The 26,002-nt window shown below is 37.7% G+C and overlaps 1 protein-coding gene and 1 pseudogene across 4 annotated transcripts in view; both read right to left on the bottom strand.

Moving 5' to 3' along the window:
- Positions 1–26,002, bottom strand: part of LOC107506882 (limbic system associated membrane protein) — a 562,505-nt gene that overhangs the window by 206,811 nt on the left and 329,692 nt on the right. The gene's annotated exons all lie outside the window — the stretch shown is intronic.
- Positions 23,197–23,315, bottom strand: LOC118602585 (annotated as a pseudogene).

The raw sequence follows: 26,002 nt of genomic DNA, 5'->3' as shown, positions 1-26,002 counted from the left end.
AATAAATAAAGAAAGAAAGAAAGAAAGAAAGAAAGAAAGAAATGTGAGGAAAATGTTGCTTATACCCCATAAATGAATTCCTTAGCTACTAAGAGACTATTATAAACAAGTCCTTATATCAAAAGCAGAGAGGATTTTAAATCAGAAAAAAAAGGAGCTGTAAGTGAATAGAAAATAGAAGTATAAAGGGTTTAGAGACTGATCTGTGGTTTATTATGCTTAAGAATAATAACCAACAACATTTACTGAGCACCTACAATGCAAAAAGGCACTGTGCTAGGCATGGGCAGAGGTGAGGAGGGGATAAAACAATGAAAAATATGACCAATATCAGCTAGTTTTTATTGTTTCAACACAAGTGCCAGTAAGAGGTTATCATGAAAATAATAAGAATATTTACCTAACATTTTCAAAATGGCTTACTGCTCATCTCATTTCTTCATTTCATTTTGGGAATCAGAAATATGTACAGATAACTAAGGTGCTTATAAGGATTCCTTAAACTTAATGATTTCATGTCCACATTACTAGCCTAAATTCTATTTTTTTAGTTGCTTAAGGCATATAGTGTTCTTTGCAAGCAGGAAAGGAGGTAGATTCTAATACAAACTAAAGCATGCCTAGAATACAATGCAAATAATAAAAGTTGTTTCTTTCCTTTGCTCAAGGGCCCAGAAGATAGAATATTTAGAGCAAGAAAAAAGATCAACAGGAGGTTTTTAGAATTTCTTTTTTTGCATTGCCCGTCAAAAGCTTACCCATGAGCCATTATGAACAGAATGTGGAACATTCACATTATTTCTTCCTAAACAAATACACTTATCATTGTGAATTAATTAATGCATTCACACCAATTATAACTTTAAAAACATTATATGCAATGGCAGAAAATTTGTATTTGCAGCAGTTTCATTTGTATTTGCAGCCTCTCCCCAGCACTAGGATCACTGTCTCAGCCCCACCTCAGATCATCAGGGATTGGATTCTCATAGGAGCATGGGTGCCTGGTGCCGAAAAGGTTGGAGACTGCTGGTGCCTGGAGTTCAGTTTAGTGAAGTTAGTTTTCTCTGCATTATTCAGTTCAGTTATTCTATTCAATTAATATTGCACAGTTAAGAATTTGGCTTTCTGGTTTTGAGAGATTTTTAAAATAATGCTGATAATATTCATGTATATCACTTGAAAATCTTGAACAATTTTACAGTGGAAACTGTAGCCATCCTCAGAAGCCTTATTTACTGGCTTAATCACATTTCCTTTCCTTCAATTTGGTCTACTCAAAATAGGATTTTTCTTCTCTCTTTCATCTTCTTAAAACTCAAGAAGGGGGCATGGTGGTAGTGGTGAGAAGTAATGTTCTGCCCCATTTCCACAAATAAAACCTGAAGGGAGTGAGTCTCATTAATATTGAGCTAAATGTGAAGTTAGACATGGAGGCACTTGGGTTCTACCTGTTTATTCAGAGCCCTGGGCATGTTATGGAGAAAATGTCAAAGATCTCTCTTCTCTTGCTTTTGCACCCTGCCGTGATGTTTTATTCAAACCTTCATATCCTAAGGAAACAAACACTATCAAAATTTCCCCCACCTGGCTCCAGTCTCACATATAAACATGCACAACACCTGTGTTTAGGAGCGCTGATCAAGTCTCGCAAAAAGCAGTCTCCTGGTACCATGCTTTGAGGCCAGAGCACTCAGGCGAATGATTTCTGAGGCAGCGTGACCCTCTGACTATGTTCGTTTCCATCTCACAATGCTTGTGTTTATATAACACGATGTGTCCACTGACCCAGCCTTCCAACAAGGGATGGTTTTAAGTATGAGTGGAACTCTGAGATCACATTCAGAAAATCAGACAGCTGAGAAAATAGAGCAGGGTAAGGGGAGAAGTGATGCAGAAGTGACTGAGAATAGGGGAGAATCAGCAGCTCTTCCATGAGGAGAGCAAGAGGGATTTCTCCTGCTGGGCTCTGTGTCAGCTCTGCATTTGGTATTGCTCTGGTGCCCAGAAAAGCAGTAGCTTGTCCAAAGGGCCTAGACCAGAATTCTATGGAAATTCATCAGGGTTTCTACAGAGTCTCTGTGGAAAGTGTGAGCCTTAGAGGAGTAAAGCAAGCAGCTCCCACCATCTCTGTCCAGCCTAAATCTGTCACTAGCACACCAGGCAGGCCACAGAACGGGAATTAGGAAGAGACAGCCCCGCATTGGACACACATTGGTCCAGTCAGTGAGTCAGTGCTCTTGTCTACCAGTATTCTACTCACTGAAGGCAGCTGACATGTGGCTGATTGGTTTTCAATAAGCCACAGGCCGCATAAGGCAGAGACACACACTATAGCAGTGAGTGGGATTCTTGTGTTTTTATTGGTTCCGAATAGCTCTAGATGGGCTGAAAACCAAACCTGCTGGCCATCAGAGGTATCCTTGATTCTCATCTCATCCCACATCTCTGCAATTCAGTTCATGGGAAAAGGGCAATTTTTTTTTTTTTTTTTTTGGTCTATTACTCAACCCCAACCCCTCTGGCCTTCGGGAAGTCACTTAATGTAATCTGGAAAATGACTGGGCCCTGAGAACTGGCCATTGAGGATCTCTGATTTCCACAACTCACTCATTCCTATCACACTAGCATAAAACTACAGTGCCTAGCCTGCTGTGGCTTCTTATTAACTCTCTGTTAAGGGAGTGAAATAATAACTTAACTGAATCTTCAATACCATGTGTAAATTTACATGGAAACAATTAATACTCAGGGCTACTTGTGATTACTTTGCTCTCTTAGCCTTTTGCTAATGCTTTCTCCCATTAATTATACAGCCATCGTATTTCTCTTGATGGTAAAATAGCCCAAGTGGCTCAAGTCCAAACTGCAAATTTTTAGCTATTTGTCCTTCCTCTAATGATCAGGAGCTGAATGAGAGAAGATAACATTTTTTTTTTTCATGTCTTGTAAATTAAATGTATGCCAAGAGTAGCTAAGGTTTAAATTTAAAAGAAAATCTTCTCCAACATATATATTTACCAAGAAATATAAAATAATATAAAACATCTCCTTCTCTTAACTTCATGAAGCTCCACAACACATTAGGTTTTGCCTTATGCTGGCCCCTCTGATAGCTTTGGGAGTCAGATCAGGTTTTAGCTATAAGCCAGCTGGTGCCATTCATTTAAAGAAAAACAGCTATACAAGTGAGCAAGATTCTAATCACTAAATCTAATTACAAAGTAGAGTAAATTATTATGAATGTTTCCAGAAGTGTCTTAAAACACTGTAAAAAAGAAAAATTATCAACCAAATAGAAATCTGCTATGCTGGTAGTCGATAGCATCATCTGGGATTAAAACATTCACATCCATAAATGTTATATGCTCTGGCTATTTCTGAAACCTGACTCTAGCATCCACACATTAAAAACTTTATAACATCTCTCTCTCATTCAATCAGATGCTAAACTGTTCGACTCAAAGTACACCTTAGTTTATAGGTCCTAATGGGAATAACAGGTACATTTCACTTACACCACACTGAAGGGAACTTCAAATCACTCCATTGAATGGTAACAATTAGTCAAGGGAAGGAAAAGGCAGTGGGAAAATAAGAGACACTTTACATGGATGTATTTCCCAGTGCAGCTCTACCTTCTTCTATTTCACAGCCTTCATTAAAATATTTCAAATGCCGCACATGCCCCACATCACAATGAAAAACCAGAACACATTAACATTTAATCCTTGACTTCCAAACTCGCCCAGCCATTTCCTATATCGGTTGTGTTTGTACGCTGTCAGGGAATCATGAACCTCATGTTTTAGTCCATCCATTCCCCCAAGGGATGAATGTGTGTGCTTATAACATTCAAAGCTCTTCAGAACAATATTCCCAGTTCATTGTCTATGATGTCCTTCAGGGTTGTAGGGGAGGCTGTCAGTGCTCATCAAGTATCAATGTGCTTCACTCCATTTCCCAATCTCCTGTGGTTAGTTTGGGACCATTAACTGGGCTTTGGCCAATGAAATGTTAAGTAAAGTGAGGTAAGCCACATGCAGGCCTGGCTCTTAAAAAAAAAAAAAAAAAAAAAAAAAAAAAAAAAAAAAGCCAGTGTATCATTCTAGCTTTTTTCTACCATGCCATGGCAACTGTGGGGATGTATGATCCAGATGGCATAGCTGGTATGTAGCAGGGGGATGTCTGACCTGGATTGAACTTTATAAGCAAAAAATAAGCCATGAGAGTTCAGCAGTATCTGCCGTGGCAGCTAACATTAATTACTCTGATCCAAACATCATTAAGAAAAGCAAACTATACAAGTTTTATTTAGAAGTGTACTGGCCTAAAGTTGGAAATTAGATATGCTGTCTCCAAGGTCCCTTATATTTCATGATTATGACTTTTGAATGAAAATCCTCCTCTCTATTCAATGAAGTCTGGGTTGACCATTGCTCATAACTACACAATTAATCTTCTAGTCTATGCATCATTTCTTTTTTTATTTCCTGACCAATTGTAGCCTCCTGCCTGAATCTGGCCATCACCAAAGAGGCGTAGGAAACTCCATGTACTGAAGCCACAGTGCAGAGTCAGAAAGGGATGTCTTTGTCTAATTCTGCGCCTCACTTTTGTCTTTGCCACTTATTAGAAGTTTTCTACCTGCCTATACACCTCTGGTCACAAACCTTCGGTGTTAAGAACTTACAAGTTCCTACTTCTGGACCTCTAAGCAATATGTCATACATCCAGAAAATTTGGCATCCTCAGGGTTGAATTTCATAATTTTATATAAGATGCATAGTATGAAAATACGTGATCTATAAAATCTAAGCAAAGATAGTACAAAGGAATATTATTTGAATTAGCAAAATGGCATTTCTTATCATGAGATTCATGTCTATTCACAACTATAGAGATAACAAAACAGTGCTAGATATTTCTAGAAATTGCCTGAAGAAATATTGTACTAAAAGTGCTTATTTTGTACTCCAGGAACTAGAACCAAATTTCTCTCTATTTGCATATGCTTGCTAGTACATAGCACAATGCCTGGAAATACATGAGTCTTGGGTTATATTTTTGGCTTTCCCTCTGTCTTGGTATCTTTTGTACCTGAAGGTTTTTTTTTTTTTTTTTTTTTCCTCCCCTCAGCTGGAGGAGAAGGACAATGCCTCAGGAATTATTTAAGGAAACTGTGTTACATAATCAATGCAAGGACTCAGAGACCTCTGTATTAGTTTTCCTTACTAAATACAATAATCATACTTTATCAGAACAAATAAGTTTTCTAACATGGGTTGAGATTGTCTTCAGCTTTCTTGTAGCGAAATGATTCTTTATTTGGCATTCTGCAAGCCTTACTATTACACGATCAGTTTTTCATAAGAAAACTGTAAAAGAATTTCACTGAATATATTTCTAGTACAAGAATTATTTTTAAGGCTGGCCAGCGAGAATTTTAGGATAATAGTGAAGGAGACATACTGAATACATGTGACTCAGAATAAAAAATAAGATCTGACCCATATAAGTAAACAGTTATCTAAGAGCAGCCGCACTCACTAAATACAAGGCTTCAAGGAGACCTAGATTTTGAGCCCCAGCAGGGCTCCTTTAGGGCACAAAAATCTCTCTATACCTTAGTGTATTCATCTCTAAAAATAACATCTGCCAATTTTCTAGATTCCGGGATGGATACAAGGATTAACTAAATCATTTAGGGAAAGTGTATTGGGTATGCGTGCTTAGAATATTTTCTTTTAAGCAATCATTTTTTTCAGAAAGCAGAAAAGGAAGATAAAAATTGAGTCAGGATGGTATGAAAATATGACTTTGTAATTATGCATGACCTAGCACATCTTATAACACTAATTAGGAATTTAGGGATTAACCTTTACAGTTTGTATATATGTCAACAATATCCTATGTAAAAAAAGTCCTACCTGATATTTGTGGTATAAGCTTATTCCATTAGAACAGCTTTAAAAGTCAACCAGGAGGACTGCTCCTCGAGTTGGGCCACACAGCATTATGGCTAATGCTTCCCTATGCTTATCAGTAGAAGAGGTCAAGCGTCTCATGTCAAAGGTGTAGGTGTGATAAATGCTTTGACGAAAGGAATAACTCAGAAATGTTTAAAGACATACAAGGGTAGGTACCATCTCTTTTAATCTATATTTATAGAGTATAATTCAGTGGTTACACATTGGACTCTGAAGCCAAGCAAGGTTCCAATTCCGATTTCTCAATTTACTAGCTGTCAAATCTTGGAAAAATTATTTAGTCTTTCTTTGACTCAGTTTCTTACCCACAAAATGAGAAACTTAACCTATTACCTAGGATTTTCAGGTATTAAATGAGATAACTAATGCATGTGAAGTACTTAAACTAATGTCTCGAATATAGTAAGAGTTTATAATAAATATGGTTGATCTCAGAACATGTTAGTACCACCTGATTGGAATGCCAGGGATGGTAGTTTAAAATGGTTGTGTGTGTGTGTGTGTGTGTGTAACACAGAGGGACTAAATGAATGAATGAATGAATCAGTGAAGGACAGAAGAGTTTTCTGAAAATATACTTTTGGGAGATAATGGTGACCAGTAACTTCTGTTTACTTTAATCTGCGATTTTTCTGAATAGACTAAAGCATCTACATCTGCATAGTATTTATTTCTTCAACAGAGTGATATACTGAATGCTTTCTTTTTATTTCTAATGCCTTTCTTCTCAAATGAGTCAAAGCCTAGGTCCCCTTCTGAGACGTATACTATATAGTTGCTTAGCACTGCCACTTTTAATTGAAGGCAATTTATTTGGTAGCTCTAAAATAAGATAGAGAAGTGCAAATCAGAAAGGCAAGGGAAAGCACTGGAATAGAAATGTTGCCCAAATGCCTGTCATTTTCTCCATATCATAAGACAAATGACTGAAATCTTCCTGTATATCAGTTAAGAGTTATGGGTGGTTGGAAAACCACAATTGAATAATTTCTCTTTTATGCAATTAAAATGCCAACCTTAAGGGAGTGTTATAGTATTTTGCATATTTACTTCAGGTTTTTATAAGAGAGAAGGGAAAAAAACTTCATTTGATGCAGTTCCAAGATCTGTCTTCCTGTCTTCCTTGCTTCCCTTCCTTCCTTCCTTCCTTCCTTCCTTCCTTCCTTCCTTCCTTCCTTCCTTCCTTCCTTCCTTCCTTCCTTCCTTCCTTCCTTTCCTTCTTTCCTGTCAAGGTTTGAAATAGCCTATAATTTAAATGTATAGAGGCATTTTTAGAGAACCACAAGCATAGAGAATTAGAAGTCTGTAACTGAAAGCATCTTTGGGGGGTGAGAAATGTAAACGACTGTGAAAGCTCAACAATACATATTGAAATAATTAAATCTTTTGGAAATGATTGAACTGAATGTTTTCAAATGAGCAAATCTACATTTGTCATTCTGACTTATTTTTATGGAAAGATGGTGTTTCTCCCTTCTGTTTAGGTAATTAAAAATAGTCACCTGAAGATCATTCATTATCAGACATTTCTGCACATGGTAAAAAAATGTTTAGGGGCTGAGACCTTGCTTGTGGAATTTCATCCTTCAGAGGAAGTCTTTCTCCAGAAGCTATTATTCCCTATCGGAGAGTGGGATTAAAAGCATTACTCCATGCCTAAGTAATGTGTTCACAGCACAGGGCGTCTTTCCTTTGGTGGCGAGGCTCCAGTGTCTGCATATTATGTAGATGCCATACACCATCCTGAAAACCTGGACACTTTCCAGTAGCATTAAGGTTTGGAAGAAGAGCTGTTGCTCCTTAGAACTTTACTTCTCTTATGAATATTATTCTCAATTTATTTTAATGCAATGAGTGGGAGAGAAGGTGGGAATTAAATGCATACACAGAAGCCTCTATCTAACAGTCCGGCTGTTTCGGGCATCACAAAAAGAGGCACAGGAAAACCTTTGAGAGTTTGGAGCCTGCTGCGTGAGAGAGATAAAAGTAGAAACAGAAAATTGGCTGCAATACGAATGGCAGGTGCATTTGTTCACTGGAGGCAAGTTGGCAATTTAGTTTTCAATGACCAGCTTGTCTCTCTAAGGTTCACCTTTCAAAGTCCTCCCTTCTGCCCTCAACTTATATTGTCAAAGCTCTGCCTCATCTCTAGTCCCTAGGCTTCAGGTAACAGACACTCTTCACCCTGCTTCTTTTTGGAAAAAAAAAAAAAAAAGTCCTGGTCCCCCGTCTGCTTAGTGGGAGTGGAATTAAAAAGAAGGAAGTGGAAAACTTGCTGAAGCTAGCACAGTGGAACCATATTCCCAAAGACAAAGCAAATGTGTGTTGTGTATGGATGGTTTTGTCCTACCTGTATGAACACAGACTGAGGGGAGGAGAACTGTCTGGCAAAACACTGTGACTCTGACCTCACTCCAGCATTTCAACAGAGAACAGAAAATTCAAAGCCTTTGTTTCTGCTTCCAGGATGGGAGTTAAGAGGCTCAGGTCAGAGGACAAAATTTTAGAATGGAGAAGCTGATGAGAGCAATCTGTCTTCACTGAAAGAAGATGGAGAGAGGTGACAGTTGTCCAACTTTCTACCTCAGATAAACCAGGAGAAATGACTGCTTTCTGGGCACAGCTCATCTGGACAAAAAAACTATTCATTTCCATTTATATAAAAGCACGTGTAACATTGAAATGTTCATGACATACATGCTGATCCTTGTTTATCTTTATACCCACCATTCCTATTATATTGGTTGATTTTCACCTCTATGTTTTCATCATTATTAAATATCTTAGCAATTTCTCCTTTGAGTATCATTAGTGGAAATGAAAGACGCTAGTAGGACTTCCATGAGAACATTATTTTAGGGATTCTAAAGTATGAGTGAACTAGGTCTCATATTTTAAGAATTATTCTAGTCACATAATGGCATATTGATCCCAGGCAACAATCAAAAGAAGCATATAACAAATAAGTGATTTCTGAATTGCACAGTTGCCTGGTAATAAACATCAACTTATCAAATATATCCCAGATTTAGCCAAAAATTGATAAAATGCCTTTGTCTCACAATTATCTCTCCCCTCTATGAAATAAAAAGCCTCTGAGTTTAGGCAGGTGAACATGATTCCTATTCAAAATTAAGTTTGTTTGCAAATGAATGACTAAACATTGAGTGTTCCCCCAAGATGGGGCCTCTTCTTTCTGTTTCTACAGTGGAGGGAGATGGGGAAACTTAGATGTTTCACTTTTCAAATGGCACTGATCATGCCATAGAGATGTGTACCATAAAGAACGAAGCAGTATAAATGAAAGTAGAAGCTAGTGCTTAATACCAACAAAAAAACCTCTTGGTACTCACAATAGATAAAACTCCTGGGATATTGTTTTATTTCAATATCATTTGAAATATAATTTTAATTCAGCAAGGAGAAAACGAAGTCATACATATGTTTTGCATGTCAGAAAACTAAACAAAAGTACACAAAAATTAACCTTGACTTCCAAATGGAATATACCATTCCATACAGCAACTTGTTTTAAATGTCTTAAATGTGGGATTATTTTCTGTACGGTTATTGTACTTTAATACACTTGTACCATTAATTGATGCTTGAAGTAAACTATAGTTTTTTTCTTTTTCTTGCCATAGACCTCTGTATACTGCTACAGTAGAATTTGCTTATGTACATGTGTATATGATTTACTTATATTGATTGAAGTTTATTGTGCACTAAATTTATGGACAATGTTAAGTGATGAACATGACCTTCACTGCCTGAAAATTTTATCTACCATCCTGAAGCATGTGTGACTCTATTCAGTTTAGATCTACCTATTCTCATGTTCTCACTATGAGAAGATGAGAAGAGAGATGATTACAATACCTAACATTTATTAAGTTTTTTGCACATATAAATTTATTGAATTCTCTTTACCACTCTAGGAGATAAAAATAAAATATTTCTATTTTATAGATGAGGAAACTGGGTTATATAGCATTGTATAAATAGTTTATGTTCTGATAGAAGCTCCAGGAGGGTAATGTTCCAGTCATTTTTCTCAGTTTATCCCTGATCTGTTTGTATATTTTACACTTTTCTATGTGTCTTTCTACTGCAGGGCTTCTACGCCTTGGTGCTACTGACAATATGGGATGGATTACATTTTTTCTGCGTGTGGGACTAGACTTATGATTTTATAGAATGTTAAACAATAATCTTGGCTACTACCAGATATTATGTGCTAGATACTAGTAGCTTCCCGCCCCGCCCCCCACCAGTTGTGACAACCGAAAATATCTTCCAACATTGCCAAATATCTCTGCAGGCAAAACCACCTCTGATTGAGAATCACTACTCTAGAGGTTTGTGTTGAGTAGAGTAGAGAAGGACAATAAGCTACCAGGCTACCAGTAAATGACAATGGTATGACTCATGTTCTAAAAGACAACAATGCCCACAACACAACAGAAGGCTGGATCTGAAAACTGAATTACTCCTGTGCCTCTGGTCCAAGAGTAAAGTTAACTATGGAATACAGTCCTTAAACAGGTCCAAAAAGTATATTAGTTATACTTTGATATACTACTCCACTTAATTAAAAAGTAATAAAAGATGATTTCACCTATTGCCATTATGTTATACTTTTTATTTATTTATTTTTGTTTTACTTTTTAAAAACTCATTTGTTGTGTCTGCATCCTCTTTAAAAATAATGTAAAACTTTCTAATTTAGTTGCTTGCAAAGGTTCTAGGCAAGCATTCTGTTTTCCTTCCTCCATGTAAAATGTGAAGCATGAGGACTTTGGCAGGCTAATACATAATTATTAACGTCATTTTAATGCCAATAGACATGAAAAGGTTGCTTCTGATTCTCTACTCTGCTTGAGGGAGGAAGTGATGCCACTATCAACCTAACTCAGACCAGATGTCACCTCAGCACAAGGCAACAAAATGGCATTTCTGGGCATTGAAGCAGCATCACAGTGTGAAATACTATCCAACAAAACTTACATGAACACCACCATGTTAGCTTGCTGCTATGTACAGCCTACCTGGCAATAATACCTGGACTGTGTGCAAATGGCTCTGTGCAGTTGAAGAGAAAATGAAAAGAGTCCATTCTTAATGTCTCTGCTCTCGTGTTTTCATAGTTTCCTCTACTTCCCTTACCAATGTAAGGCAGGGGTAATGTTAATTTAGGTATTTAATTGCCTCTTTTAATTCAGGTATTACTAAGTAAGAATGTTTTAGATACATGGAGAGACAGATGTACTCAGGGGAAACACTCAGGGTTGATTACCTGGCAGTGTGTTATATACTGAGAGAAATGCTGCTCTGCTTTCTGGATGCAAAGCAATGGGAATAATAATATGTAAAGTGATGTATCAAGATTTCTGAAAGCTCAGCATTATTTCCCTTTGCCTGAAGATTTCACCTCGCCTTATTAACTATTCTAACAACCCTTCCTTTTTTTTTTTTTGTTTGTGTAATTCTTGTTTCCTCCCATTTAGCACACAGAAAAAAGCATTAGTAACACTCTTGGTTTTAAACGAATCCTATTAATATTCGCCTCTGCAAGGGACTCTGGGATAATTTTGATAAATGTGGCCATGAAGCCAATCTGACAGAGCTAAGTGTGATGTTTGTGTGTTCATGGGGAACTGCTTCACGCACAAAAGGGGACAGACTGAGATGAGGAATCTGACAGGTCTCTATTTTGGAGCCACAGCTAGCAACCTAAAGTAGAAATATAATCATATTTTTTAAAAATTATAAAAACAATTTAATCCAAAACAAAATAAAACAAGCAATTTTTGTGAAGATAAAACAAACTCCACTACTTTATGGCAAGAGAGTTATTCACATAGCAGAATCCTGAGCTGTCACAGCCCTGGTTGGACAGACCCAGAAAGCTGTACGGGAGGGTAATAAGAACAAAACCTACGTATGTAGAAGAAGTGAGCATTGGGGTCTCAGGCTGCATTTCTCTTCGTTTTCCCCTAACGGTGGAAGTTGCCCTGAACACCAGATGCTTTATGGTAGTAATTACATTTCCAGGATAGAGAGAGAGAGGCAGGGTGGGGTTGGGGGGAGACGAGCTGCTATTTCTGAAAAACCTTTATAGTAGATGTCAGAAGTTCTTGGAATTCGGACGGTTCTATATACATGGGTTGCTTAAGAAGGACCTCATAAAGGTTGCTGACTTTAAAAATGGAATATATAAATAAGCGGTATGGCATTGAACATCTATAAGCAGCACAAAGATGGTTATTAATTACGCTAAAAGATCTTTTAGCCTAGGCAAGATGAAAATCCAAATACAGGCACATAAAAAAAAAAAGAAACTTTAAATTCTTTCTACAACTACCTTCAAATATTGCCCTTTATTCTTTCTCGTAATCCTGTATTAATTTTTGTTATGAGCTTTGATTGTATTTTGAGAACCAGTATCCACTTTCTTAACACAAAGGTTTACATACCATCATAATTACTGTCTTCGAAGAGGACATTGACAGGATACAGGTAGGGAGTGAAAATAGTAGCAGTGGTGGTTTGGTTATCATATTTTGAGAAGAGAGAGCAGATCTGGGAGAAGATGATAACAGAGTGAAAAAGAAAGCATAAAACCATAGACAGCTCAAAAAGCTTTTTTTTGGCGGGGGTGGGGGTGGGAATGATAAAAAAAATGTATAAAAGGTTGGAATTTTTCACAAGTTGAAAGGTCCTTAGTGTTTCTGTAAAGCAGAATGCAAAGATTGATGATTACATGGCTATCATTTATTGATAAGGTATAATAGCAAGCTGTGTTCTAAATTGTTTTATTTAATTAACAGATTTTTCGTGATGTAGATATTATACCCACTTTATATATAATTAAAGTGAGGCTCAGAGAGTTTAACCATACTACAAATTAAGTGGCATAAGTCTCATAAGGCAAAAGTTTAGGCTCAAGTTTAGGGCTCCCCAAAGTCCCACAGGTCACTGGTTCTAGGCCTTCCTAACTTCAGAGTCAAAGCTCTCATAGTCTAGACAATTTGACTCTCATATTATGAGACAGAAAACAGAAATCCCTTTTGATGGGCTAAAATGGGTGTGTTTGCTACCCAAACCATTCTCCGTCCATATAATTGTCAGTTTTTCTCTAAAGACTCATACTAGGCAAACTCTGTTAACACATTTTGTAAAATTTAAAAGACACAAAAGAGCAGTAGTTTTAAAGCTGGCATGACTCTTATTCTGGGCTGCTTCGCCTTTGGGGCAAATGCAGTCCTCCTGTTCTTAACTTGGTTGCTGGGAGCCTGCACCTGGTAGAGGCACCTCCATCTGGTGGTCCAATCAGAACCCATTAAGCAGTGAGGTAGACTGCCTGGAAGTGGAAAATATGGAGCAGGGAGGCTCAGCTTGGGCTACATGACTTTACCTTCAGGAAAAAAAAATACAGCCCACACAGCTTACAGAGCAATTGTTCCTGCACAGCAACTCCGGTCTAATTGATTTGGACACCACAGCTAATTTTCCCTCAGACATCTGTTAGCACACATTAGCGGATGTCGTTAGGTAGGGAAGCACAGATTAGATGGGGAGCAGAGCTCAAAGGCCCTGGTTTAGGAGGCTGAAGCAGAGGAAGGAATGAGAACAGATAGAGTCAGACCCCAGCAATGTCAGACTTCTGCTGTAGCAACCCTGAAAGAAAATGGTAATGGCTGGGAAGCCATGGCAGTTGTATATAATAGTCTGATCCTTTCTTGAGTTTCCCAAAATAATAAGTGTTTTCTAAATTTCCAAGGGCAAAACAAAGGTGCTCCAGAGCCAAGATACACATAATATAAAAGCAAACACTGCCAATGCCTCTTCTCTCCTCTCTCCAAATATCATTTATTCTTATATTTCAGACACTACCATGCAGTAATGAGTCCAGGGCTCACTCACACACCAATCAGGCAGGTGATAAAATGCTAGTAAGGTCAGAGTTGTCCAAATCATCTCCCCTTGCAAAGGGCTAAGAAGTAAGTCCTGATTTATTATTCTTTTTATGAAACTGTTCTTGGATATTAAACTGATGCCAGAATGCAGTTCTCATCCTTTGGGACATGTTTTGCAGTTGAGCAAGTCAGAAAAATCTGATGCCCTCAAGGAAATCTTCCATGAGCTAGTCTATACTGACGACTACTCTCCCAACAAATACATTTAAAAGATTGTGATCCTCTTTCAGAAGCAGTACAATGTTATGCATTGTAAATAAGCTGAAGAAAAAAATGACTGAATCTCAGTCCAAAACAGAAAAATCCTACATACAGGCAGCAATTTCTATCGGTGATATAGACTTGATCTTTCCCTCACTGCTTTTGGATCTTTTACAACTATGCCCCCAATTATTTCACTCCTCTCTGAAATCCTTATTTACCTTAGTCTGCAAGGTAGAGTCAAGCATACCTTCTCGTGGTATTCGAAGTCCATCATATTCTGTGTCAACCGATTATTCCAGCTTCGTCTCCCCATTTTTTTCCATGTTCCTCTTTCCATTCAAAACAGACTACTTGCTATTTCCTGAACATCCCAGCCAATTCCACACCTAAATGTCTCTGGTACTTTTGACTACCTGACACCTCTGGCTTATCCTTCAAAGCTCTGCCTCATATCTCCTCAGTAAAATCCTTCTCATATTCCAGGGAAAGATTTATTCTCTCTGTATAACAACTGGACTTTGCTCACATTTCCATAGATTTTATCAAACGTAATTTTTTGTTTGCATTTCTATTTTTCCTTCTCTTTGATTTCCTTCTCTTCTTTTTCACTTGGCATCCATACATATTCAGCCCTTGATGTCAAGGCGATATTATTAGTCATCTTTGAATTTTCAAAATCTGGCACAGCGCTTGACATGTGATAGGCCCTTAATAAATATCTGTCAAAGGGATGGATTTACGAATAAGCTTTGCTACTGGATATAACTGTCTCGGTAGCAGATGGTGGAGTGACTCACTATAAGAGAAAAGTATCGATGATAAGACTTCTGAATGACCAGGTATCCTTCTCTTGATAGAGCTGACAAACGTAGCCATCTTGAAAAACTTTGTCATATTTCTTACATTTCTTACACAAGATGGCAAATAAAGATTCACCTAACAAAATGCCCTGGATTGTCACTGGTCTACCAAGGTATATTTAGGACAGTACAGGTTTTAGAGCTAAGTTATGGTGAATTGTATCTGAGACCTAGAAATGTAATAAATTGAAGTGTGGGATGACAAAAGATAATGCATAAATTACCCATAAAAGCATATTTTTGAATAGTGTAACTTGGCAATGGGCTGCCCACCAGAAGAAATACACTAGAAATTGAGTCACAAGACTTACATTGTGAGTAGATAAATGTGTGTGTGTGAGTGTGTGTGTGTGTGTGTGTGTGTAAGACAACAGTCTTTCCTGTGAGTTGCTTTTGCTTCCACACTACCTCAATGATAGGAGAGGAGCGAATCAAATTGAAGTATTTATTTAGCATTCATTATATACTAGGCATTATGTCAAGTCCTTTTATGCTATTTTAAACAAGGTATTATCATCCCTATTTTAAAAGGTTAGGAACAAAGATTTAATGAAATGATATCATTCATCCAAGTCACAGATACGCAGCTGAAGTACCAAAATCAAATAAGCATTCTGGTTTCAAGGCCACAACTCTTTTCACCATGTAATCACTTTCTGTTTCTTTTCTCTATTATGATATGAGACAAAATGAAATACGATGCAGAGAAGACACAGGAATGAAAAATAAAGAGGACCAAGACACTACTGAAAAGAATTGGTAAAAGGCAGGCAGTGCAGAAATGGATGAGGTGAGGTTTGCTGCTGCAACTATTATGGGAGCTGATACTACAGAAGTTCAGTTGAGCACAGAATTCCTCTTGGTTCATTCTCAGATGGTGATTAAGAGACGATAAATACAGTGTCCGCATTATAGAGGACTGCAATGCCCTACTGGAGCTTGAAGCCAGGGGTGTCCATCTGTCCTAGCTTTAATGGGATTGATCAGGCTTCGCTATCTCTGCTTTCTGCCAAACAGAATCAGAAGGCATCAGTGTTAGTAATTTGGGAGCAGTTTCTGGCTACACAAGAGGCTGTTAGTAGAATTTATGGACAGTAAAACTAGATTCAGGGCCAGCCTGTAGCAAAACCATGAAGTAGGCAGTTTATCTTCTCTATGTCTCTAAGTGTTCTTTTCTTCCCCTTGACTGGAAAAAAAAGTATTTGAAAGATTCCAGTAATTTATAGCAAGGTATTAGTGGCATCTGCCACCTCTCTCCTCCATTCTCTCTCAACGAAAAGGTATTTGCCTTTAAACTCTGTCTTTAGTTTTGTGAATGTGGAGAAGTTGCAGTAGAGGTTCTAATAGGGTGGTCATTTATATAACCACCTTTGCTGACTACTCATAAAGCTACCATTTTTTTTTTCCTTTTGTTGATTGGACACTAGGGTCATCTAGCTAATTCATGCACTTACCAAATCTTTTCTTGGCTCAATTAACCATTTACTATTTGTTTTCTTTTTTTCTGAAGATGGATAATTCTGAATGGCTAAAAATACATTTTTCATATCAATAATCAGCTGTCAGAAATTAGATACAAATGCCAGTGTTTTCACTTTATATTCTATTGCATGTATATTTTAACTAACATCAAATGCTAACCCAAAACATACTGCAAGGTAGAGTTAGCTAATATAAACTGTTTTTATCTGAGGAAAAATCAAGGCCCTGTTCACTTGCCCTACTTAACAGAAAACGCGTCACTTTAAAGAAAAAGTAAAGGAATCCACACAGTCCAGGAATTATTTTTCTGTTGGAAATCTACTCGTACACTACCTTCCATCCCAGATTCTTCCTGCTCTGTGTCTGGAATGCTGACCACATGAATTATGTCAATGGCATTTTTGCCTCTGGCTTCCAGTTGGGATGGGCCAGTGAGGGACACTGCTGAGAGATCTGAAGGACGAGTAGATTGTGGTCTAGGCATTCATTGCCCTGGTTCTCGCTCTGCAGTCTTCCACTATACCTCCCAGCTCTTGTCAGAGGCTCTCCACACACAGTTCTCTCTTTTTCTGGCTTCCAGCAACTGCTCCCTCCCAATACCCTCTCTCTTCAGACCTAGAGGTGATAGCTTCCCGAAGTTACTAGCCCCAGGGTAGTATTGTCCCTCCTGATTTTCTTACACCCTGCCTCTTGCTCAAATAATTTTTAAAATTCTCTATTAAACTCTTTTGAAATTATCAATTTTAAGTGTGCCATCTGTTTCCTGCAGGGGCCCTGACTGACAAAACCCTATCACTCAGAATTACCTTTATTCTGAAGCTTGAATATAGTCCTTGGGGAAATTAGGGAGGGAGGAAAAATCCACTAAGTTCCAGGGTCAAAGATGGGCACTTTGGCATAGAAAAGCACCAGGAAACCAATGAATTTCCCATGCCAGATACTGGCCATTATAATTTGACTCACATTCACCCACTAAAGCATGCTTTCTAGCCAAGGTTTTAATAGCAAAATAAAAGGTTTGGAGTCAGCTTTGCTCTTTCCAGGCCAAGGGAATATTTCCCAGTTACTTCTAAACGACTTCTTGTTTAAAAGATCCAAAATATGAGTTGCTATGAAATGCTCTCCTTTTTTTTTCCGACAGTCATAAAATTTATTTGTATCTGCTATGTGATCAATGACATCTCATGAAAGATAAATTGTGCCTTAGAAGGACAAAGTACAGGACACACTGGAGTCCAGAATTACAACATGACTCCAAGCAAGAATTCCAGGAATTTCAAGAATGTGTTAAATAATAACAAGTAGCAGAGGACATTTGAAATGGTAATATAATAAAACCTTCTTCCATGATTGCCTCCAGCAGAAACCTGATGGCAGGAGCAGGGAGAGACATATTTGGGAGAATCATTTTCTCCTCCAGAGGTACAGAATCTGCAATTGAAAATAAATAAATAAAAGAGCTCTGGCACCTGGCACAGCTGAGGGCTGTGAATCATCAAGGCTGGCCCAGGAGCAGCGAGGTGAATGACGGTGACCTCCCTTGTCAGGTTTCAGCCTCCTATACATTTGGCACGAAAAACGAGGGTTTAAAATAGCTTTCCTGCAGGTTCCATGTGACTCGTCACTGGACCCAGACAGCACAAAAGGGATGATTAGTGAAGCAAAAAAAGAGGATCTTCTCCTGAGATGACTTCCAAAAGCTGCTTCTTGCAGCACAAAACTCCCTTTGAAAATGCAGAACTTGCTGGGAAAGGCAGTAGCGTTCTCCCTTCAAATGATTAAATTTTGCTTGAGAATCCTTTTTTTAAATTTTTTTTTTCAATTGAGGATCACCTTCCATCTCCATCAATCTTTACTTGCAGAAGAAAATGAAAATTCAAAGGACAATCTCTCCCCAAAGCCACTATCCTCACCATCTTTCCCACTGACCTTCAGCTAAGAATCCCAGCCTCTTCTTCATAGAGTTATGAGCGATGGCTTCTTGACCACCTTTGACTGCCAGCAGAGACATAGAAATGTCACCTCTAGTTTGGGTGCCCACACAGAATTGGGATGAAGGCCCTAACCATGTGAGAGCTACCAGTTGAGAGGCACTGGCAAGTACAGATCACTGAAATGGAGCAGGGAGCTGGGGGAGGGAGTGATTCAATTTTCCTCTCCTGATGGAGCAGAATTGCTCCCTGGGGGAATTTAAGTGGAACAGCTGTCATCCTACTGCCAACTGCTTCAGAACTTCCTTGCACCCAGTTATTCTTTAAATGTTGAGCAAAGCACAGAAAAACAAGAAGTACTAAGATAAAAAGCGAGATAAAGAAAACAGGAAGGTGGGGTTTAAAAAAGAAAATGGACTGATAGGGAGAAGAGCCATGGACTGAAGAGTTACCATTCTGGGCTGGTCAGTGATCCAGGTACTTCAGGACAGGGGGCAGCAGGTTAACAATGGATGCTTCACAAGGATTCTCTGATTGATAGCTTATGATAGTGAACAAAATCTGTGCATGCAAATACAGAGAAAGGAGACAAGGAAGAAGGAAGAGGAAAGAAGGCAAAGAAGAGGAAGAATATATATAGAGAAAAAAAATCTTAATGAAAAACTTAGAGGAAAATACAGAAACATTATACATGGCTTTCGTTTTATTTCTCTCTTGTTCCATTGAACATCTTGAGTTATAGCTTTCACAAAGAAGTACTTATTATAAATTAAAGAGAGACCCACATGGAATTTATATTTCCTGTAAACTTTATTATAAGAATTGCTTCCTCTCAAGATCTTGTACAGAAAACTCCCGGCTGGCTTTATGGCTCTAGGTCCCAGGGTGATGGACACTGTACCAGTGAGTCCAAGAAGTTCAAAGTTAAAGAATGATGGGGCAACAAGATAAGACATTCTGCAAAAGAGTTGTAGTGTTTAACCTCCTGGTAAGAAGAAATTATGCACCTGCTAGCTAGTAGTTTGCAAGCATTTGGGCCCCATTACCCAGGACACTGCTTTCAGAGAGGGGGCTGCGCTCATGCATTCTGGTAGCAAACAAGTCAGTGTGATGTTATTCAAGGGGCTCAGGTGCTTCTGAAGCTATTTCACATCTCATTGCTTAGCTGGATAGGACTAAATTGTATATGCTCTTTGGTCTCTCTAACCTGGTAGAGAGAATCAACCAGTTCTGAAGCAAAACTGGGTTTTATTAAAGGAAGGAGAGTGGAATGTAGAGTGAAAAGACTGAAAATAAGATCAAGGTAAAATATTTCTATTCACAAGTCAGCCTGGATCTGAATTAGTGGAGAGGAAAGGAGAACATTCACCCTGAAGCCTGTGGCATTGCCCATTGTTTGTTGCTCACTGTCACCAAAAGTAACAATTCTTAATTCTTAGCTTCAAGTGCTGGTCTCTATATATCTGAGAACTATATATCCCAGGTCTAGATCCGCAGCCCTGACTGTAAAGGCCAGGTGTTCAATTCAGTTAGATCATGGTTACTGAGCTCTTACCTCAAGGCACTTTGTGGAGGGGAAAAAATGGGCATTTTACTCATGATTTTCTCCTATCCTCAGTGTTCTTACTATCCAGAGAATATAGACAACCATAGCACAATGAAATGGCCGACACTGTGGAATAAAAACATACTAAAAACATTTTGAAGAAGAAGAAATCATTTATGGATGCTGGAAAAGTCTCTTTGAAAATGCAATATTTAAGATGAATAGGGATATTATATCGAAGGGGTAAAGAGGAAATCCTACGCTGAAGAACACATTGTGCAAATGGTTTGAAAGTGGTGAAGTTCGTGTTTTTCAGGGATTGATAAGTCATTTGATAGGACTGAAAGTGAAGAATGTAAGTAAATGCAACAAGAGACATAGATGGAATGTAAAGTTATAGGAAATTCATGGGAAAGATGAATGCCAGGCTAAAGTGTGGCACTTTATTCAGGAGGTAATGTAGAGTCATTCAAGTGTTTTTCATAGAAGAGTAATAGGCGCTAGCATGTTTTTGAAAGGCAGCTAGACTAAGGAGGTGGATCAAAGGCTTTTGGATTAAAGGCAATTGGCAAATCCACTTTTGTTTCAGTCCTATATACTTTATGTTTCATTCTTGAATATTATATTAGTTTTCTACTGCTGCTATAACAAAGTACCACAGACTTGGTGGTAGTACAAATGTACTACGTTGAGTTTTAAAAGTCAGAAGTCCAAAATGGGTTTTCCTGGGCTAAAATCAAGTAGTTGGCAAGGTTGTCGCCCTTCTGGAGGGTCTGGGGAGAATTTGTTCCTTGCCTTTTCTAGCTTCTAGAGGCTGCGCATTCCTCGACTCCTGCCCATTCCATTTCCAATGCCAGCAGCTTAGCATAGTCAAATCTGTGACTCTTACACTCTGCTTTCATCATCACATCTACTTCTCTGACTCATTTAATAGGACTCTTGGAATCCAGGATAAACTCATCTCAAACTCAATCATATCGCCCCGTCCTTTCTGCCACGGAAGATAACAAATCACAGGTTCTAGGATTAGGATGTAAACACAGTCGGAGTGGAAGCATTTTTCTGCCTGTATACAGACATACTTAGCCCAGGGTATAAAGCACAAAAGGAGAGGGTGGAGTGTGACACTCCAAGCATGGACTCCTAAAGACATGTCCTAGATTTCAGCCAGTGAAACTGGTCCTATTCAGTTTCTCAGAGGTGAATAAAAATAGTCCAAGAGGAAAAGGCTTCAATTACATTTTTTTGCCCACCTACATATTCAAACTATTTTGCATTTATACTTCTGATCAACACTGAATAAAGGTTTAACAAGAATATAAAAGAGTACATTCACTTAATGTACAGGAAAAAGTAGAAAATTAAATTTTGCAGAAAAGTGAATTAAACATTTGGAAAACTGAAATCACTCTTCTGCCTTTGTCTGAAAATTTAGCAACAAATATTCTGACATTTATATTCACACTTATTACCATGTAGTCATGATCTATTACGAGATCTCAAAATAATAGTGCCCTGCATTTTGGGAATTCCTTTCCAGGGCTTGAAGCTTTGAAAGGTTTAGGATTTTTTTGTTCTTATTCCATATTATATTTCCCATGCTCTGGATATATGAAAATATATTCTGAAATATGAGTACAGACAACTATTCTTGGTTTTTGATTCAGGAAAATACCATAACTGTCTCTGATTTGCTATATGATTAGAACCCGACTAATGAACATTATTAGCATGTCTCAATTATCCTATGTGTTACTCAAGTATCAAAAAAATATATATATATGTTAGCTCTAAGCATGCTAAAAGATGTTGTGGGATGAGATAACATACCTGAAAGTGCTCTTTAATAAAGTTAAAAACTAATGGAAGTTATTGTCCATTCATTGACTATGTGCTATTTGTTATGCACTGTGCTGTGCTGGGGATACAGTGATGATGACACATGGCCTACAGTCAGGAGCGAACAAGCATAACCTGGAAATAAGTACAGTGACTTCTGACTTGTGGTCATTTCTGTCCGGGAGGTTTAAAAATCGTGTTTACTTATCTTATTTGGTAGTTGAATGGTTAGAGACATATATGACGACTTGAGAAGTCTATTTAGAATGATGTTGGCAAGTGCTCTCTAGAAGCCAAAGTTGAGGTCTCCTTCCCTAACCTTTGGGAGACACTGATCTCCCTTGCACACAAAAATATGGGGATGATTACGTGTGGCAGGGTCTTCAGCTCACAGGTAACGTAAAGGGGAGGGGTAAGGCTCTCTGGAGCTCATTGCAGACCATCTTTTTCAGTCCTGGCTCACCCTGGGAGCTATTACAGGATCAGTTATATTTGTCACTTTTCAAACGTGTGTGGAGGGAGTAAAGAGTTATTAGAGAAAAGTGACAGTGAGTCCCATGTGCTTCCTTTTTAAGTCACTTATATAGCAAATCTGCTTAGTCTACATGTAAAGACAGGATTTTTTGAGCTAAGGTTGCAAATTCCATGTAGGTTCTGAAATTATGCCTGTTCTTACACCATCACTATTTTCAAAGAGTCTGCAGTTGGACTATAACATTATAACTGAGAAAAATAGGGAAAAGGGCCCTTTTTTTGTTGTTTTGTTTTGTTTTGTTTCCTCACAGCTTTTCTGATTTAACAGACCTATTAAGGCAGCACCCACATTAAGCCTGGAGACTTACTTACTTGCCTTATATAAAATAATATTTTGTATTCCATAATTACAAAGAAAGATACTAAGCTCTCATACTTATTTTATTTATTTATTTTCATCTCTGGCATGCATATTTTTCACAGGAAAAAGTATAAACTAGGGGATATAACTGTTATGTAATAATAGTATAATGTTTTGCATATTAACACAAAGATGGTCTACTTGACTGAATGATAGTCATTAGGTCATCTTTCTCATACTGGAGATGAATTGAATTGGATCATCTACTTTTCTGTCCATTCTCTTTCATGACCAATTACACATGTTGAACTAGTTTGAACTAACATGAAATCTGGTACAGAGTTCATCATTTCACAAACAGGTATGATTCCAATAGATAAACTGACCTAACCCAGATACATCATAATTGTACTAATTTTTAAATTATTATTATTATTATTATTAATTATTTTTAGAAGAAGCAACCCTTGGTTGACCTCACAGATTGCAAGGACCTTGTCAGCTTACAATCCTTGATTTTTTATTTTTTACACCTACGGCACCTGGTTTTCCTAAGTGGTCTCCCATCCAAGTACTAACCAGGCCTGACCCTACTTAGCTTCCAAGATTAGATGGGATGGGGCTTGTTCAGGGTAGCATGGCCACAGACTGTACTTATTAGTAATGGACAGGAAGAGCTCAAAATATTATACAATGATATTAGAAACATTCTTAGAGGAAGTATAGTTTAATTAACTCTCTGAGCATAAAAAAAAATATTTTTAATAACAAAGTTATCCTCAAGTTCAAAGAAACAACTCTACAAAAGTTGCTTTCAGCTCCCCTTTTCATATTTTCTTTGTTAATATTTCCTTCATCCACCAGAAATCCCAAATGCTTACAACAGACTTTTCTATTCTGTTATGGGAAGAAAGGTAACCAAGAAACAAATCTTCACCAAGGCATTAGAGATCTAGATACACCATCCCCTGAAAAGTTTTTAGTCATTGATTTGTGAATTCATTAAATAAATCTTTAGTAAGAAACCACTATGTATGGAGCAGTATGCCAAATATGGCATTCATAAAGTAAATGATACAGTGATAGCCTGATGTGTAATATAAATAAATGCATAATAAAATTGAGCTATAAAAAATTCTGGATGTCACCTTTATAAAGTTAGCACATTCCATTCATATTATAGCCTGACCCTGGCTGTAACACCTGCTGAGACCTCTTCTGAACACATTTCCTCTGAAAGTCAAGATCCATTGACAGGCTAATGATTTTATTTGTGGATGCTGTAGACCCACTGGTTCCTGAGAACTCTTACTCTGAGCATTGCTTTCTTTGCTTATTGGCACTTGTACCAATAAAGCAAAGAGGAAACAGATAAGAAACTCAAATCAGTTAACTGGTTACTAGATTACAGGTAAGACAACTTCAGTATGTAAACTTTATTTGGCATTTTTAGTGATACATGCATACATGATTTATTTTCATGTTATCTTTTACTTTCTATCTTGCCTAGCATCTTTTCTTTAGTAAACTGTAGCCACTTGGTGGGGCTATCATGTAACTGAAATAGTACTGGTCACTTGATTTAAACTAGACCATCAAAGTACTTACTGATCCTCTTAAAAAGAGATTTGATTGGTTAATGAGTGGGCATGGGCATGTGACTGAAACAGTACCAATCGGTCTTTTCATGGGCTGAAATGGCTGGAGAAAAAGAAAGAGAGAAGGTGTGTGTAGGTGGGTGGGCAGAGAGAGAGAGAGAGGGAGAGAGGTGAGTAGAGAATTGAAAAGGAGAGGAGAGGAAAGGAGAGGAGAGGAGAGGAGAGGAGAGGAGAGGAGAGGAGAGGAGAGGAGAGGAGGAGTGAGAGAAAAGAAAGGAATTCAGAAAGATTAATTTATTCTCCTTCAGGGTCACCTTCTCCACTGTATGTAGAAACTCTGGCTGAGAATAAGGTTAAGATAAAAGAAATCATAGCCAAGAGGTTCAGAGAGAAATGGAATACTTATGACATCATTTGAACTTCTGAATCCAACCATGCCTGAAATTAAACCACCCCTATGTTTTCCAGTTACATGAGCCATATCTTTTCCTTTCTACTTAACCTATTTTGATATGAGTTTTTGTCATTGATTCATTCACTCTAAAAATTAAAAGATTATGGCTATAGTTTAAACATGTGCACACATATATACACATATCCATGTACATATACACATACATATAAATATTTATGGGCTGTATTAAATAAAATATAACTGATTTTGCAAACAAAATCTGTTTGGGGGAAAAGGGCATACCTATGCCTTCTATGCCATGTGTTAACACAGGTATTTGAAAATGAATGGCATTCATTCCAGCTAAACTGTAATGGGGTGGCATGATACAGTGGGGAGAGCATTCTATTGGGTATTAATAGGGACAGAGTCTGCTAAAATATCAATAATGAATGCATTTTACTTTTAAAATCAGAAAAGGAATGAAGGCAGCTCCATTTTGGAAGTAAATTAAGGAAGATCTGGGTTCTAGTTTCAATTCTGCCACAAGCTCACTCTTTGATTAGTTTCCTTCGTTGTAAAATGAGGGGGCCACAGCAGTGGCTTTCACACTAGACTCCAACGATCTCCAGATATTTTATGGAGAGGGAAGGGTGGCATGTGGGAAGGAGCAACAAAGTAGGGTTCCCATACCTTTCCACCTGATCTCTAAACCAGAGGAGTTTGAAACACATCTGTTTTATCTATTAAGTTTGAATGTCAGCTTTCAACCAAAGGGTTTCTGTGGTTTCAAATTTAGAGGGGAAAAGTTTAAAACCATTGGGCTTGCTGATCCCTAAGTCCTTTTTGCTTTTAACACTCTTTGATATTAATCACCACATTAATTTTTCTGTCAAAAATGCAGAAAATAACCATATTCTGTAATTACTTTTACTTAATCCAAGACTGTTGGTCATAGTTCAATACTCAGAATCTTTACCTTTGTGAAGTATGAAATTTAAAGTTAAAAAAGAAAACTTATTTTGAGAGTTCAAATTAGTATTTTAAATACTCAGAGAAAGTACAAGCCTAATTTATATCACTAAGACATGAAAGAGAAACTAAGAAGCCTGATAAGATTACAAAAGATTAATGACAGGTTTCTAAGACACACACAAGTCTTTTCAGCCTCTTATCCACTAGAAAAAAAAAAACAAAAACCTAAATGCTGATGAATGGTGTTCATAAATCAGTAAAGAGTTTTTATTTGTTTATTTGTTTTATTTCTATCATTACCAACAAACCCTGGCTTTGCATCGACTCTGCCCTGGACACTATGACAGATGCCTGTAATATATAAAGGGC

The sequence above is a fragment of the Rousettus aegyptiacus genome, unplaced genomic scaffold (assembly GCF_014176215.1).
Source record: "Rousettus aegyptiacus isolate mRouAeg1 unplaced genomic scaffold, mRouAeg1.p scaffold_m13_p_4, whole genome shotgun sequence".
Taxonomy (NCBI): domain Eukaryota; kingdom Metazoa; phylum Chordata; class Mammalia; order Chiroptera; family Pteropodidae; genus Rousettus; species Rousettus aegyptiacus.
Note: the sequence above shows the minus strand (reverse complement) of the source record. Positions and strands in the feature narration are given on the sequence as shown.